The sequence below is a fragment of the Silurus aristotelis genome, assembly GCF_946808225.1.
Source record: "Silurus aristotelis genome assembly, chromosome: 9".
NCBI lineage: Eukaryota > Metazoa > Chordata > Actinopteri > Siluriformes > Siluridae > Silurus > Silurus aristotelis.
In genome coordinates, this window is record NC_139582.1 from 24,556,661 (window position 1) to 24,572,383 (window position 15,723).

The 15,723-nt window shown below is 36.2% G+C and overlaps 1 long non-coding RNA gene across 1 annotated transcript in view; it reads left to right on the forward strand.

Annotated features, from left to right (window-relative positions):
- The first annotated feature begins 808 nt into the window (after positions 1-808).
- LOC310731179 overlaps positions 809-15,723 on the forward strand; it is a 48,278-nt gene continuing 33,363 nt past the window's right edge. The window contains exon 1 of the long non-coding RNA XR_014535092.1: positions 809-1,240. This is a non-coding gene — a long non-coding RNA (uncharacterized lncRNA). The remainder of the gene's footprint in view (positions 1,241-15,723) is intronic.

Genomic DNA, 15,723 nt, shown 5'->3' on the forward strand with positions numbered 1-15,723 from the left:
GATCTTAACCTCCTCTGCCAGGAGTTTTGGGTAAATAAATTGTTTTGCTTTATACAACAATCACACCATGCGATATCTACCACTGTAACCTTAGTGAACCATATCTTTATGGAGCTTGCTTTGTGCAAAGTGCCCTCTTTGTTTAAATGAGAGAGAAATGTAATTCCACTTCATCCAAAGACATCCTATACAATTGTGTGCCCCCAGCTCTGGGGTAACAGTTTGGAAAAGTTGGTTGTCCCAATACTTTTTTCCATATGGTGTACATCTAAATAGAGAAATGGTTGCAGCACCCGAAATGAACGCTTTGCAATGATCAGTGAGCAGGGAAAGCAGCATGCACAAACATTAGAATAAATAAGCTTGCAATGTTCTGCTGTCTAAAAAGGGCTGTCTAAGAGCCCAATACATGTGTTATTTAAGCTTATTAAACATTACATGACGAGATTCCGTGTTGTTATTCTCTCCAAAGATACTGATTGACTTGATTTTTTTTATAGTTGTTTGCTCTAAAATAAAATATAATATATATAGACAGCTTTCCCCTATCATTGTCAACTACTCTTTTGTGAGCAAAATAAAACATCTCTTCTAAAAAATAACTCGTTCATTTAAGAGCACACCACATATTATCAATTATCCTAACATAATGTTCCATTACTAAAAAGAAACTGCTAATATTCAAGATTAGTTATGGTCATTAATTCAAACAGTTAAGGTAAGACTAGGAATGTAACTCAAAAAGTCTTAAAATTCAGAATTAATAGATAACATGTTCTTATGGATATGAATAAGGTACACAATTTTTCAGTCAGTGGTTTGCTTTAAAGATTGAACTAAACTGCTTTATTTACATTTACATTTGTGGAATTTGGCAGATGCCCTTATCCAGAGCGACGTACAAAAGTGCTTTGAGTCTCTAGCAATGAATAAATCTACATTGGTACGCAAGATTACAAACTTTATATAAATATAACTCTTGAATTCTACAAAGCAAAATTGGAAAGTGCTAATTGAAGTGTTTTATAAAGAGGTAGGTCTTCAATCGTCGCTTAAAGATAGCCGGGGACTCCACTGTACGGACATCTAGGGGAAGTTCATTCCACCACCTCGGTGCCAGAACAGAGAAGAGCCTTGAAGTAAACTTACCTCTCATTCTGAGAGAAGGTGATACCAGTCGAGCAGTGCTGGAGGATCTCAGACAGCGTGGTGCAGTGCGAGATGTGATGAGGTCTCTGAGGTCTGGTCCATTTTTGGCCTTGTAGGCAAGCATCAGTGTTTTAAATCTGATACATGCAGGTACTGGGTACTGGGCAGCCTGTGTGGACAGAAGTCTGTCTGTCCGGATGTTGTAGAGAAGAAATCGACAGGAACGAGCCACATTAGTGACATGTGAGAAGGACAGTTAATTGTCCATAGTTACCCCAACGTTATGAGCAGTGGCTGAAGGGGGGGAGCAGAGAGTCATGAAGAGTTATTCAGAGACCTTGACCTGGAGATAAATCACCTGGGATGACCAGCAGTTCTGGTAAGCTGGAGTTGTGTTTTAGTTGAGAAGCACTTATCCATGAAGATGTGTCTGTCAAGCATGCCGAGATACAAGTGGAAGCTGTGGTATCTGATGGAGGGAAAGAAAAGATTAGTTGAGTGTCATCTGCATATAAGTGGTAAGAAAACCCATGTGAGGATATGACTTTACCAATAGAGTGGGCATAAAGGGAGAAAAGGAGGGGACCAAGTACCGAGCCTTGTAGGACACCAGTGGTGAGGCTCTTAAGGATAGACAAGAGAGTCTTGCGGTTGACTGTGTCAAATACTGCTAAAAGGTCCAGGAAGATAAGTACAGATGACAGCTTGGCTGATCGAGCAGCATGCAGTTTCTCAGAAACAGTCAAAATGTTCATCTCTGTGGAATGTGCCGCTTTGAACCCAGACTGGTTCGCATCATGGAGGTTGTTCTGTGAGAGATAGACAGACAGTTGGTTAAAAACAGTGCATTCCAGAGATTTAGAAGAAAGGAGAGAAGTGATACCGGTCTGTAGTTGTTGATGTCTGATGGGTCCAGCGCAGGTTTCTTTAAGATGGGAATGACCCTTGCTTGCTTGAAGGTAGTTGGAACATAGCCAGATGTTAAGGACCCATTGATGATTGTGGAGATGAAGGGCAGGTGATGTTGTGTGATGGTCTGAAGCATAGTTGAAGGGCTTGAATCTAGAGGACAGGTGTGGGATTACAAGATTGGATGACTTGCAGTATATAATCTTCTGTTAAGGTTGGGAAGCTTGACAACAGAGAAGTAGTGGATTCCATGTTGTGTAGTTATTGTTGGGGAGGAAGGCAGATTTCCTTAATCTTTTCATCGTAGAAAGAGGCAAAGTCATTAGCAGTCAGGGAGGGTGGAGCAGGTGTGGCAGGTGGGTTGAGTAGTGAAAAGAAGATATTGTGGAGCTTACGAGGATCTTGTGCAGAGGCCTTGAGCTTTTCCTTGTAGAAGGCAGCTTTAGCAGAAGTCACATCAGAAGAAAATTTGGTCAGGAGGGCACGGTAAGATGCGAGGTCTACATCGAGCTGTGATTTTTTTCCACTTCCTTTCTGGTGATCTGAGTTTTCGTCGATTGCTGTGCAAAACCTCTGACAGCCATGGTGTGGGACAGGAAGTCTTCTTCGGTTTTGTGGTCAAGGGGCAAAGGAGGTCCATGGTTGAGGAAAGAGATGAGAGGAAGGATTCAGTAGCAAAGTCCAAGGGTAGAGAGGAAAAGAAGTCAGGGTCAGCAAGAGATGAAAGAGTACAGGAAGCTACAGAGGAGGGGGATATAGAGTGAAGGTTAGGACGGATTCACTAAGCTGCACTAAGCTGCAAACAAAAATAAAAACATATTGCCAACATATTTGTTAACAAACTGGGCCAAAGTTTACAGAAGATGCCTGATTGAATTTATAGAGCTCCTTTAACAGAGTTTTTCTGAGACAAAAATTGAGTCTGGGAGTCTCATAATCACTTATTGACCAATTTATTAGGAGCAACAGCATTACTTTTTTGCAGGTTTGTAAATTTTTAACCAATTTTATTTGAATGAGCCATAATTAATAACTGTTGTAAAAAGCATTTCATAACCGTTGTAAAAAGCATTTCACTGCATGTCGTACTCCGTATGTATGTGTATGTGACAAATACGATTCAATTTGATTTGATTTGCTAATTTCTCTTAAGTGCAGGCTTTGCCAGCAACTTGGCAGCATCACAGGCAATAAAACAGTGTGCTGGTCCAAAACAGTCTCCAAACAATCCAGATCACTTGATGGACAACACATCTTCTGATGGCCAAACCAAGCCTATAGTGCACGTATACGATGTGCATAGAGCACCAGATATCTGCATTTTAAAACTATTAAATGAAAAACATCTTGAAAAACATACAGGCGATTGTCACAGTTCATGAATAGAGCAAATACAAAGGTTAAAACACACTTTATTAAATTCATATTATATATATTTATTTTTTTAATTTAATTAAATGCAAATAAATAAACAACTATTAGCTACTATTGTTTTAAAGTATAATACGTTCCCTATTTTAGGAAAAACATTTTGGTGAAACATAAGAATTGGAAGTTTTTTTAATTGTCTTCTGAATGAGATTTGAATGAACATGGCTGCATCATAATTTAAAAGTGTGTATATTAATGCTTCCTTCTATAAATATACAAAATGATTAACACTGACTGGTAGTTTGAGTGGAAATGGTACCTAAACAGTATGGGAATTCTTTTTTGATTTTTGAAATGGTGCTTTTAAAAAAGTTTTTTAATTCTCAGATAAATATTATTTGAGCATTGGCTTGGCTGTAAAGTCTAACATAGTAGGAAACACATGCAGAAGATTACTGAATAATCTTCCAAGTGTAACACTACCAGGACCTTTACTGTGGACTGAAGTGATCTGGGCAAATTTAGTTCTAACCATTTTTAGCAGGAAATTGAAATAGGTGCCTAATCATGTGTCCTAAAGTCATTTATGTTTTGATTTGGGTGCTAGTTTGTGGTAATTTTATTGCTAAATGATTAGTAATCTCCTGTCAGAAGCAACCTTGTGTTATGCAAACTTATAGACTGTGTGTGACTGTGTGATTTTCCAGAAAATTTGCAATAACTGGTTGAATTTAATCATTATGTTTTACTTGATCTGGAAAAATATCTCAATTCTTGATGCTTCATGTAGCTGAGGCTATGTAGCTGACATGATTCAATATGTTATAATTAGTATTTTGAGCTGCATGATTTTACCTACAGTGCATCAGGAAATTATTCATAGCGCTTTACTTTTTCTACATTTTGTTATGCTACAGCCAATATGGATTGAATTCATTATTTTTATTAATTCTACAAACAATACCCCATAATGACGACGTGAAATTATTATTATTTTTTTATCTTTGGAAGAGACACACCTGTCTATATAAGGTTTCACAGTTGAAGTCCAAGGAACTGCCTGTAGACCTCCAAGACAAGATTGTATCGAGGCAAAGATCTGGGGAATTGAACAGAAACATTTCTGCAAAATTAAGGGGTACAATGAGCACAATGACCTTCATCATCCATAAATAGAAGAATTTTTGAACTACCAGGACTCTTCCTAGAGTGGGCTGCCTGGCCAAACTAAATTATGCCAAACAACCATCTCTGCAGCACTTCACCAATAAGGCCTGTATGGTACAGCGGTCAGACGGAAGCCACTCCTCAGTAAAAGGCACATGACAACTCACATGGAGTTTGCCAAAAGGCACCTGAAGGACTCTCAAACCATGAGAAACTAAGATTGAACTCTTTGGCCTGATCAATTGGCCAATCACTTAGCCAATACCATTCCTACAGTAAAGCATGTAGATGGCAGAATCATGCTGTGGGTATGTTTTTCAGTGGCGGGAACTAATAAACTACACTGTAAAAAAAATAAAAAGTTGAGTTAACTTAAAAAATTTAGTAAATTTGCTGCAAAGCAATTTTGAGTTTACTCAACTTCCGTGGTTAAAGTTATGCCAAATCATTGTAGAAAGTGGATTGAAACTGCTATCTTAAGTTAGGTATACCGTCCTCAGTAAGTTCATCTAACCTTCCTCAGTAGGTACATCTAACTAGTCATCATGAGTTTGTTTAAATTTTAAAAGGGGGTTGAGTGAACTTTAAAAAACGAGTAGGGAGAACAGACCTGAAGTTCAGTAAACTCAAAAAAGCTTTGCAGCAAATTTACAAAATTTTTTAAGTTGGTTCAACTTAATTTTCTCTTTTAATTTACAGCTTTAAATGTTTCATTCAAACTTCTTTCACAAATTCCTGTTTGGCACAGGAATTTTACATTAAAAATCAAACACAGATATTGCAAACCATACTGTAAACACAATGAAAAAAGAAATTTTTTTTTTTGAGAAAAATGTTTATTTTACAATTTTGCCAAGCGACACATTTCCTGTCAACATGAACTGCAAAAATTGGATTCAGATAGTTTTTTCTCTAGTCATCAAAATATAATAAATAATTGAAAATAAAATATATATATAAAATTGAAATAAAATAAAAGGCAAAAAAGGCAATCTTGTAATGCCTTTAAAGTGCTGGAGTAAAATAAATTGTTCTCAAAGTGCCAGAATAATCTTAACCTTTAATCGATCTTTGGGGTCTATATGACCCCAATCGACTTTTCCTTGATAAAAAAAAAGGGTTCCCTTCATCTGAGTGGAATAATATCTTGTGACTTTTCCTACATAATCTATCTATACACACACAAAAAAACTGGGCTTGATTCGGTTGTTCTGAAGGTATGTAAAAAATTTTTTACACTTTTGGTCTTCGGGGTCAATATGACCCCACATTGAAATGAATGGGAAATGTGAAAAAAACTCAATATTTTTTCTTCATTTGTCAAAAAAAAATCTATAAATCCAGCATAAATCAGAAATTTAGATCATCATTTAAGTGATTTTTTCATAAAAAATTAATATTTCATATGCAAGCTTATGGTGTAGTTGAGGAATTGTGTGGTAAATAGGTACAAAAGTACTTCATATCTCCCAAAACACAGCATTAATGAATAGATGAGAAGTAAACAAAAAAATATATATATTATTTGTATAATTAAAAATGTATATTTTTTGTATAATTTCTCTATCAATTGTTGGGGTCATATAGACCCCAAAGACCAGATTTGTAAACAGGAAACGAAGACCTTATGAGGGTTAAAACATTCAGTAGAGCAATGAAGTATTAACTGTTATAAACAAAACTTGAAAGTCATTAAACCTTACATTAAAACTCAAAACTGACTTTGGCCTATGTTGCACTGTTATACAGCTACTAAACAAACAGGAACAAATCAGTACTTGCACTTTTGATCAGCCATCTGAACTGCAGCTACTTCAACTTTACCAATTTGCTTTGAATCACTGGACTCCTGAAGAGCACTGGTGGTCAAGGCCAATAAACACTTTCTGAATAGTTTCAAAAGTGTATTTTAGTTCTTCAGGATAGCTAATGATTTTGATAGCATAAATCAAGTCAAATAGAAGAGCAACAGCTGTAGGGAAGTCTTGCACATTATCCAGCACAACTTGCTCCTCTAAAACTACAGACAGGCACCTTACATTTGGGTTTGAATGGATGGTGGCAACGTCATCTTTAACGACAGTTAAGACCCCCTTCTTCATCCCTTTTGTGTGAGTGTCTTCTGGGTCTGTGTCCTGCAGTAAAAATCAGCATAAATACAGAATCAAAACCCATTTTTAATTGATAGAGTTCTGCTGGACCACAAAGAGATTTTTATATTGTTTAAGATAGGTCACTCAAAATCACACATGCCACAATTTTCCATTGTGTTTGCTTGGATATACACCATGTTGCCAAAAGTATTGGGACACCCCCTTCTAATGAACAGGTTTCACTACTTTAGAAATTTCATTGAGTACAAATCTTAATGTTTAAGCATATGATGAGATTCGATGGAATTGTGTGCATCTAATTTTATAGCAACAGTTTGGACAGGACCCTTTTCTATTCTAAAATAGCAATGCTGTTTTATAAACTATAATACAATAGCAATGATTTGTTGCAACAGAGATGGAAATACAATTTGTAAATACATGAATTATGTTCCAACAGTTTTGGAAGTGTATAAAATGACTACCCATATGTATAAGTCATTGGTGTTTGGTTTGAGTTTTTGGCTCAAGCTCTACATTTAAAGTGACATCAAAGGTGTTCAGATGAGTTTAGGACTTGGCTTCATGCAGACCAGTCAAGTTCTTCCACACTGAATAAATCAATAATTTCCTTTTGAACCTTGCCTTATACACAGAGGCATTTTCATGTTATAAAAGAAAACCTTTGGCAATATAGTGTAACACTTAATTTGTGGTGTCAGAATCATTATTGATAAGTATTCAACTAGGATTATTTAATAAATACATTTTTGCCAACACTTTGCCTATGCCATTCTACTCTTTCCCCTGACGTTTGGGTTAAAGAACAGTTATCAGATTAGTTCCGGACACCAGACAAAACTGGATCTGGATAGTACCTCAGGTATAGGATAATATGCCTAAAACAGACTGATAGCACACTTAACAGGCAAGACTTCAGGAAGTTTCCAGACTTTTCCCCTTATAAACAAAGGGAGACTTTTGAGAGCTGTAGGTTTATATTTTGAGCAGCACACCAGAAGCCTGAAAGACACAGAAAAAGTTAAAACCTTCAGATTTATGCTTCTGAGATATGTGGCTACTAAAAGTTGAAAGGACATTGGTTGTCAACTCACAATCTTTAAAAGGACAAGTGACTGTGTCATGCCTCCTCAAACGATTACAACTGGGATGGCTGACAAACATCTTTAAAATCACATAACTTACATGAAAAATTACATCTTGTCAAATGTGTTTTTAACGCACCTAAAGTTTTAAAAGTGCAGATGCAGTCAGTATACACGCAAGGATGCTGCCGGGATCGCCCTAGATAGTGCAGAAGCTTGTAGTGTTTCAAAAGGACCTCTCTGCTGCTGTGGGCAAATCTGCATTCCAAACCTATAAAAAGAAAAACAAACACAGTTTGACATGTGCAGTAATACATTCCATCTAAATTGACATTAATTGTTTAAAACACAACATAAATATTACATAAAAAAATGAGAATATACAATGAATCACATTCAAAGCAAAATAATAATGCCAAATTACATTGAACTAGTTAAATGATGCTAAGAAGAGCTATGCTAAAAAAAACACTAAGCTCCTAAAATACTAGACATTTGCTGATAATTCAACATGATATATTTTCTGTATTTTAGACCGGATGTTATGTAAAGTATGTTATGTTTTACGTCTAAGATCAGAAATAACCACACGGTTAACAAGGTTAAGAATACCCTATAACTTACTGAAATGTAAAATGCTGTTTTTCCCCACTTTTTAATAATACTAATGACTTTCCTTGTTGATTGTGTAAGGGTCTTCAGTCATGGAGATCGCATTTTTCCCGTAAGTAGTGCTCTGTTTCATGGTGTAGCTGGATGATCAATAATCACATGTTTAGCATTAACGTTAGCCAAAACTGATCTACAGAAAGCAAAACGTGGCCGGTAAAATGGAACTGACCAGCTGGCAGAGGATTCTGTCTGGTCTGAAAGCCTTCCTCTAACACAAATCAAGCAAAGATTTATCCATAAAGATTCATTCTCAATTTAGCATTTGTAATTAGCATTCGGCGTATGACTGTGTTTCTTATGTCTTTCGTATGCTTCTCTTAATGACTTAAATACTAGAGATTCTATTAACTCCATCCCCAACACACAATCCATTTAAATACAGTTTATTGTAATAACTATAACTTATACAAAAATCGTGTATTTTAAAACATTTCTTTCAAATTTTGCAAAGTGAACTGAACATGACCTTCAAATGAAGCACGCTTACTGTCTCAGCTCTCTGCAAAATATCATTACATTCCTTAGAATAGTCTTTCCAAAAACAACGTTACATTTTACGTCATGCGCAATGACAGGAAGTGAAACGCTTAAATGAAGAAATCAAAATGTTAAGTTTTTCCAACTTAATTGTTTATTTTTATTGGACAAAATAGTAGTAAACATGCAGTTAAATCTTTTTTATGAGTAAACTCAACACTGTGCTCAAAAATATGTCCACCTAACTTATAATTTTAAACTGAGTTAACAATTTGCAAGTTGGATTTTTTAATTTTGATGAATATGGCTTACAGCTAATGAAAATCAAAATTTCAGTATCTCAAAACCCAAATTTCAGTATCTCAAAAAAATTTTATATTGTGAAAAAGTTTATTATTGGAGACTTGTGGCATCACACTCTAATCAGCTCATTAAATCCAAACACCTACAAAGGTTTCCTGAGCCTTTAAATGGTGATCTCTGGAATGGTGATCTCTGGAATTCTGATCTCTAGATCAGTCACCCTGCAAAAGGACATGAAATATATACAGTATCATACATGGAAACATTATTTCACTCACATCATTAAAAACACAAAAAACACTCTCCACTTCATAATTTAACAGAAGTTATACTTTAACAGTGGCCTTCAGCTCATTTCCATTTTTTGGTCTCTTGTTTCTCATTTTTCTCTTGACAATACTCCATAGATTCTCTATGGGGTTCAGGTCTGGTGAGTTTGCTGGCCAGTCAAGCACACCAACACCATGGTCATTTAACCAAATTTTAGTGCTTTGGCAGAGTTGGTAGGTGCCAAATCCTGCTGGAAAATGAAATCAGCATCTCTATAAAGCTGGTCAGCAAAGGGGGAACATAAAGTGCTCTAATAATTCCTGGTAGACGGCTGTGCTGACCTTGGACTTGATGAAGAACAGTGGAGCAACACCAGCAGATGACATGACTCCCCAAACTACCACTGACTGTGCAAACTTTACACTGGACCTCAAGCAACTTGGATTCTATGACTCTCCTCTCTTCTCCCAGACTCTAAATCAGTTGTAGCCCATGGATACGTCTGTGCGTAGTGGCTCTTTAAGCACTGACTCCAGCTGCAGTCCACTCTTTGTGAATCTCCGACAAAAACTTTAATGGGCTTTGTTTCACCTTTTTCTACCACATTATTTACTTCCATTCAACTTTCCATTAATTTTTTTGGATACAGCACTCTGTAAACAGCAGCTTATTTAGCGATGACCTTTTGTGTCAACGATCGTCTTCTGGACAACTGTCAAGTCAGCAGTCTTCGCCCATGATTGTGTAGCCTGAACCATACTGAGACACCATTTAAAGGCTCAGGAAACCTTTGTAGGTGTTTGGATTTAATGAGCTGATTAGAGTGTGATGCCACAAGTCTCCAATATTAAACTTTTTCACAATATTCACATTTTTTGAGATACTGAAATTTGGGTTTTGAGATACTGAAATTTGGGTTTTCATTAGCTGTAAGCCATATTCATCAAAATTAAAAGAAAGCGCTTCACTTTCTCCACATTTTATGTTCCAGCCTTATTCCAAAATGTATTCAAAGTATTTTACTCAAAATTCTACAAACAATACCCCATAATAATAACGTAAAAAAAACAACGTTGTTGCAAATTCATTATAAAAAAAAAAAAAAATCACATGTACATAGTACACATATATCAACTTTTTTTTTGCAGGGTATTTTCCTCACTGTATATATAATGTGTATATATATAATATGAAATAGTAATGTCATGCATGTGTGTATGTATATAATATGTATGTATATGTGTATACATGTACATGTAAAAATCCCAGAATAGTTCATACAGATCTGTGGGCCAAGGAAATGTTATCTGTGAGGTTGGCAAAAAAATAAAAATACAGATACAATAAAAGATTAATAAAACATTCAGTGTCATTAGGGTTGTGTGGTCCATATAAACACAATGCTGTAAATATAAATAAATACTTATTAAACACTGGTACACATTTCTCAGTAAAATAATATCTGAAAGCTCTGTTTCTAGGTAAAGCTTTTGGCACTGTGATGTGAGCTGTGATGAAGTGAGAAAATGCTTCATCAAAAGAAACACAAAGAAAAGACGTCTACATAATCCTGCGCTTTAACCCCACTGTGCATATGTGCACTGGTGACAACATAAAATTTTTTTTTCCACTCTAAATGTAAAAACAATGTAAAAACAGAAGATGAAATTCTATACATTAGATCAGCTTTCTCTGCCAACAATATGCCACATTGTAATGATTTACTGGTCCACGGAAAATGATTAATGACAAATCTATTTCTTCAGGGCATTGACTGTTATACTTGCATGAAATGCAGGTTAACACATGATTCAAATGAAACCTGTTTTTGAGGCTGCCTCTGTTTACAGGTGAATCAGTTAGTTGTACAATTTAAGCAGGCTTACAATTCAAAGCTCCAGGGTTAGAGGTTCTGGAAATGATTATACACAGGCGCACACATTTATCCTCCACTTATTATACACACACTCAAACACAACAACATACACTGGTCTACTGTTCTGCTTCCCTTTTTACAATGTCTTTTCCCATCACACTCCCTCCCTCCATCTATGTCTCTTTCCTATCAGCCGGGCCTGGGGCAATGTTCAACCTCAAACTCACAATGGACTTGTAGAGTAGGATTCCTTAAACCATCTCCTTAATGACTGAAGGCCCACTAAGTGACTCTACACCACTGGCACACTGCCCCCACTGCATATGTGTGTGCGTGTGTGTGTCTGTCTACTACCTCCTAACAGTGTGACCACTGCTGGCAGTAGCAACAATACACTTCCTCTCTCTACATCCCCTTTTGCATGATCCTGTTACCTCTGAAATAATACTACCTGGCATATATTTCCCTGAGGTGGTGAACCTGGCAAATAGCATGAAAGATAACCTTGAGATACAGTACAAAATAAAATGCATGAAACTAAAGCTGTTAAAAGTTGCTGTGGCATAGCCAGAGGATGTATAAACACTTATAAATTAAGTAATCTGAACATGCTGCTTCTTTTTTCACACACACAGAAAGATGTGTGTGTGTATATATATATATATATATATATATATATATATATATATATATATATATATATATATATATATATATATATATATATATATATATATATCACGCATCTATTTGACAATGGTCGTCACACACTAAGGAACCATCCTTTTACTTACTTGATGATGTACAAAAACTCTGCTTGATGAACCAAAGCTGTTTAAATTTTAATTCAGGTCGATAAGACTATTTACTTGTCTTCAGTAGTCAGAGTAGTGTCAGAGCTTCCTCCAGTGTCCAGGTGCCTTTTGAAACTGTTAAAACTGTCCTCACTGACACATTGGATTCTTTGCAATTTCTCTAAAGGAAAGACATACTTTTAAGGGGTATAATGGTCTTTCTGACAGCCTCCGTTAATTGCCCTTTTCTCATTATTATAAGAGCAATATATTGCATTACAACACTGTCCAAGGATTTAGTAAAAAATTTTAGCATCAACATTTAAGGCTTAATTTACTTCCATTGCTGCATAACAGCTTTAAGTTGTTAATCTATCATTTCTTCTTTATACTGTAATATTTCTTTGGTGACCTAAACACTGTTTATACCTATGGCAGTTTACCACTTACTTTATATAGCTTATTCACTAATTTTAAGCTGCTTATTTGTCAATATATAAATGTGTCCAATTTGTTGTCATCGGGCTAAAATACAGTTTTGAAGATGACAGAAGTTAAGCATACAAAGTGAAATTCTTTTTCTTTTTTTTTTGGAAATGTGCACAGGGCACCTGATCAACGAGGACTGGGCTGCAAGATGCAACAGAAATGTCACGTATTGCTTTCATGCTGGTTCATCAAGTTGCCCGATACACAGTATGACCAGGAGTATATGTACAGCAGATCCAGATCAACAGTTGACATACAGCTGGAAGCACAGCACTGTCTAGAATGCCACAAAGTGAGATTTGTAAAGACAGTTGAAGACTTGTATGGAAAAATCATTGGGTGGCATTGACCACTTCTGGCTACATTCCTGGCCTTCAAGCTTAACATCCAAACTTCTTGTAGCTAAATTTGCACATATCCTCTTTGTCACTCCAAATATAGTGGAAAACATTTCCAATAGATTGGAGGTCATTATAAGATCAAAAAGCACCAGTGGTGGTCAGTCAGGACCAGCAAGGCCTTCTCTGTCTAAGCTCTATTAGAATCACTGAATAGATATTTATATTTTTCTTCCATGAATATATGAAATTATACACGAAAGTCTATTCTCTTCATTTCATAGCTTTTCTCTTGTTTGCGCTACTTCCTATAGTGTCTATGTTAGAGTTTCTATCCAATTATATTTCATCCATCAAAACACGTTTTCTTTCCTGTAGAATTTGCACATCATCACACAATTTGCCTTGATTGAATTAAACTGTAATGCATAGAAAAAATGCATTGTGGTACATTATTGATTAGTTTGCTAGAGATGTTGTATGCGGGCAGTGCAGCTGCAGTGAATGGATAGTTGTTGAATTGTATTAATTGGATTTCTTGCTTTAGTAATGTCATTCATTACTGCTGCATGTGATACCTGTCTGTGGTGCTCTATTTTACTGCATTTCTTTATAATATTGATTTCTTTAGCCATGTCATCATAATAATTGTGGTCATAATGAAGACGTAGGTTGATTTAGATAGGACACCAATAAAGGCCTAGCTGTGAAATGAATAGCCCATCTCATCTATTATTTTAGCTATATACTGAATGAAATTTGTGGGACAAGATGCATTTACAATGAAAAGCAAGGCATTTGCAATAGTTTGCATGTGTTGATATTATACACAGATCATTAAAAAGATTTATTGTAAGCAGATGAAAAAGATTTTGTATAAAAGCCGAGGAATACACCATGCTGCCAGTGCGACATTTCAACATCTGGGGGTTTTTTCCTCCCTGTATTTTAAGGAGCAAACTATATGGGTATGGCCAAAATTTGTCTGCACTCAAGTAATAAACATACATTTTATTAAAGTTTTTAAGCTGCCTATGATCTATCAGAAAAAGACACAAATAATTCTGAGACTAATTGAGTGACAGGCCTCCTACACAAGTGTATGTCTTGTTTCTGTTCAGCTGGTGTAAATTTTCAGCACTTACTGCTTGACTTTTTTGTTTTCTCTCTCACTTGTCTCACTTGTCTCACAAGTTAGTTTGCATAAATGCGTCAAATGATTAAATGTAAATGTAACATTTAATTCTGTGGTCATGTGCGATGGATGAAATACACACACACACACACACACACACACACACACACACACACACACACACACACACAGACAGACACTCACACTCTCTCTCACACTCTCATACACACACACACGCACACACACAACACACACACACACACACACACACACACACACACACACACACACACACACACACACACACACACACTGACATCCTGGCCCCTTTGTTAATCTCTTTTTTTCCAACAATAAAGCATGTGACTTGCGGTTTCTCATGCAACAATGTGACATGTGGGCTCACGGACAAGTCCACAGCCTCTGTTGATTTCCAAAGTTCTCACTATAGTCACCTATTGTGCTCCCTCCATATTGGAGAATGAATGATGGATAACAGGCATGTAGTCTTACAATGTCCACTACTTGATGCTTAGTCTGGCCTGGCTGTCTCTCATGTGACCTGCTTGGCATGCACATGATTGGACGATGAAGTACCTCATTGTCCCCCAACAGCATTTACGCTGACCGAGTCTTGCAGTCTCTTTTGATTGCTTTGTAGAACAGCTTCTTTTAGTCAAATAAATAACACACACACACACACACACACACACACACACACACACACACACACACACACACACACAGACAAGAAAAAAAAAAAATAATTTTTAGATCATGCAACTAACCAACCTCAAAAGTTCATGCAACATTGCAGCTCTTATGATAAAGTGCATGCTGAATTCTAGATGGAATATTAAGCATGACACTCTTAAACACTTGTTACCTCAAAGCTAAGGAGAATAGTTTGCACCTCTGTTCAGCCAAGGGACTGTTTTTTATTGTTATTATTAGCATCAATGTTGCAGATAGAATTATTAATTTTAAACAGAAAAATATCATGGGTACATTTTTGCACTTCTCTAATTAATCTAGCAATAAAAACACAACCCCTCCCCTTAGAAGGCTACACCATGTCAGTAAACAAAAAAAAAAAAAAAAACGAGAGCCACCATGCATGTACTGTCCACAACTGGAAGCTTATTGCTGTATTTTTGTTGAAGGAATAGGTGTGGAGATTGGAGATCCAGGTCAAACTTCTGACCCAGTGCACTTTGGGGGTCAAAGGTCAAGCAGCTTGGACTGTTTGCCTTGAAATTCTTTTCACAAACCAATAAATTGCCACAAAACAAACATCATGAGAAAAGATTTATGAATATCTTTTAACTGGTAAAGACAGGACTTCAGGATGATTACTTTTTTGAGGTCTAACTACCCATAAATACATTTTAAGAGAATTATTTATGTGGTAATAAACTGTAAAATGGAGGCATTTAGAAGTCAAAACCATGGTGTCTGTGGCCTGAAGAGGTGGTTTTACAATGAAAATCTGGTTAAGTATATGCCATCTGTGTAAGAATATGCAATAATGGCCAAATTACACCACTGAAATAAATCAACTCACAAGGGACAGA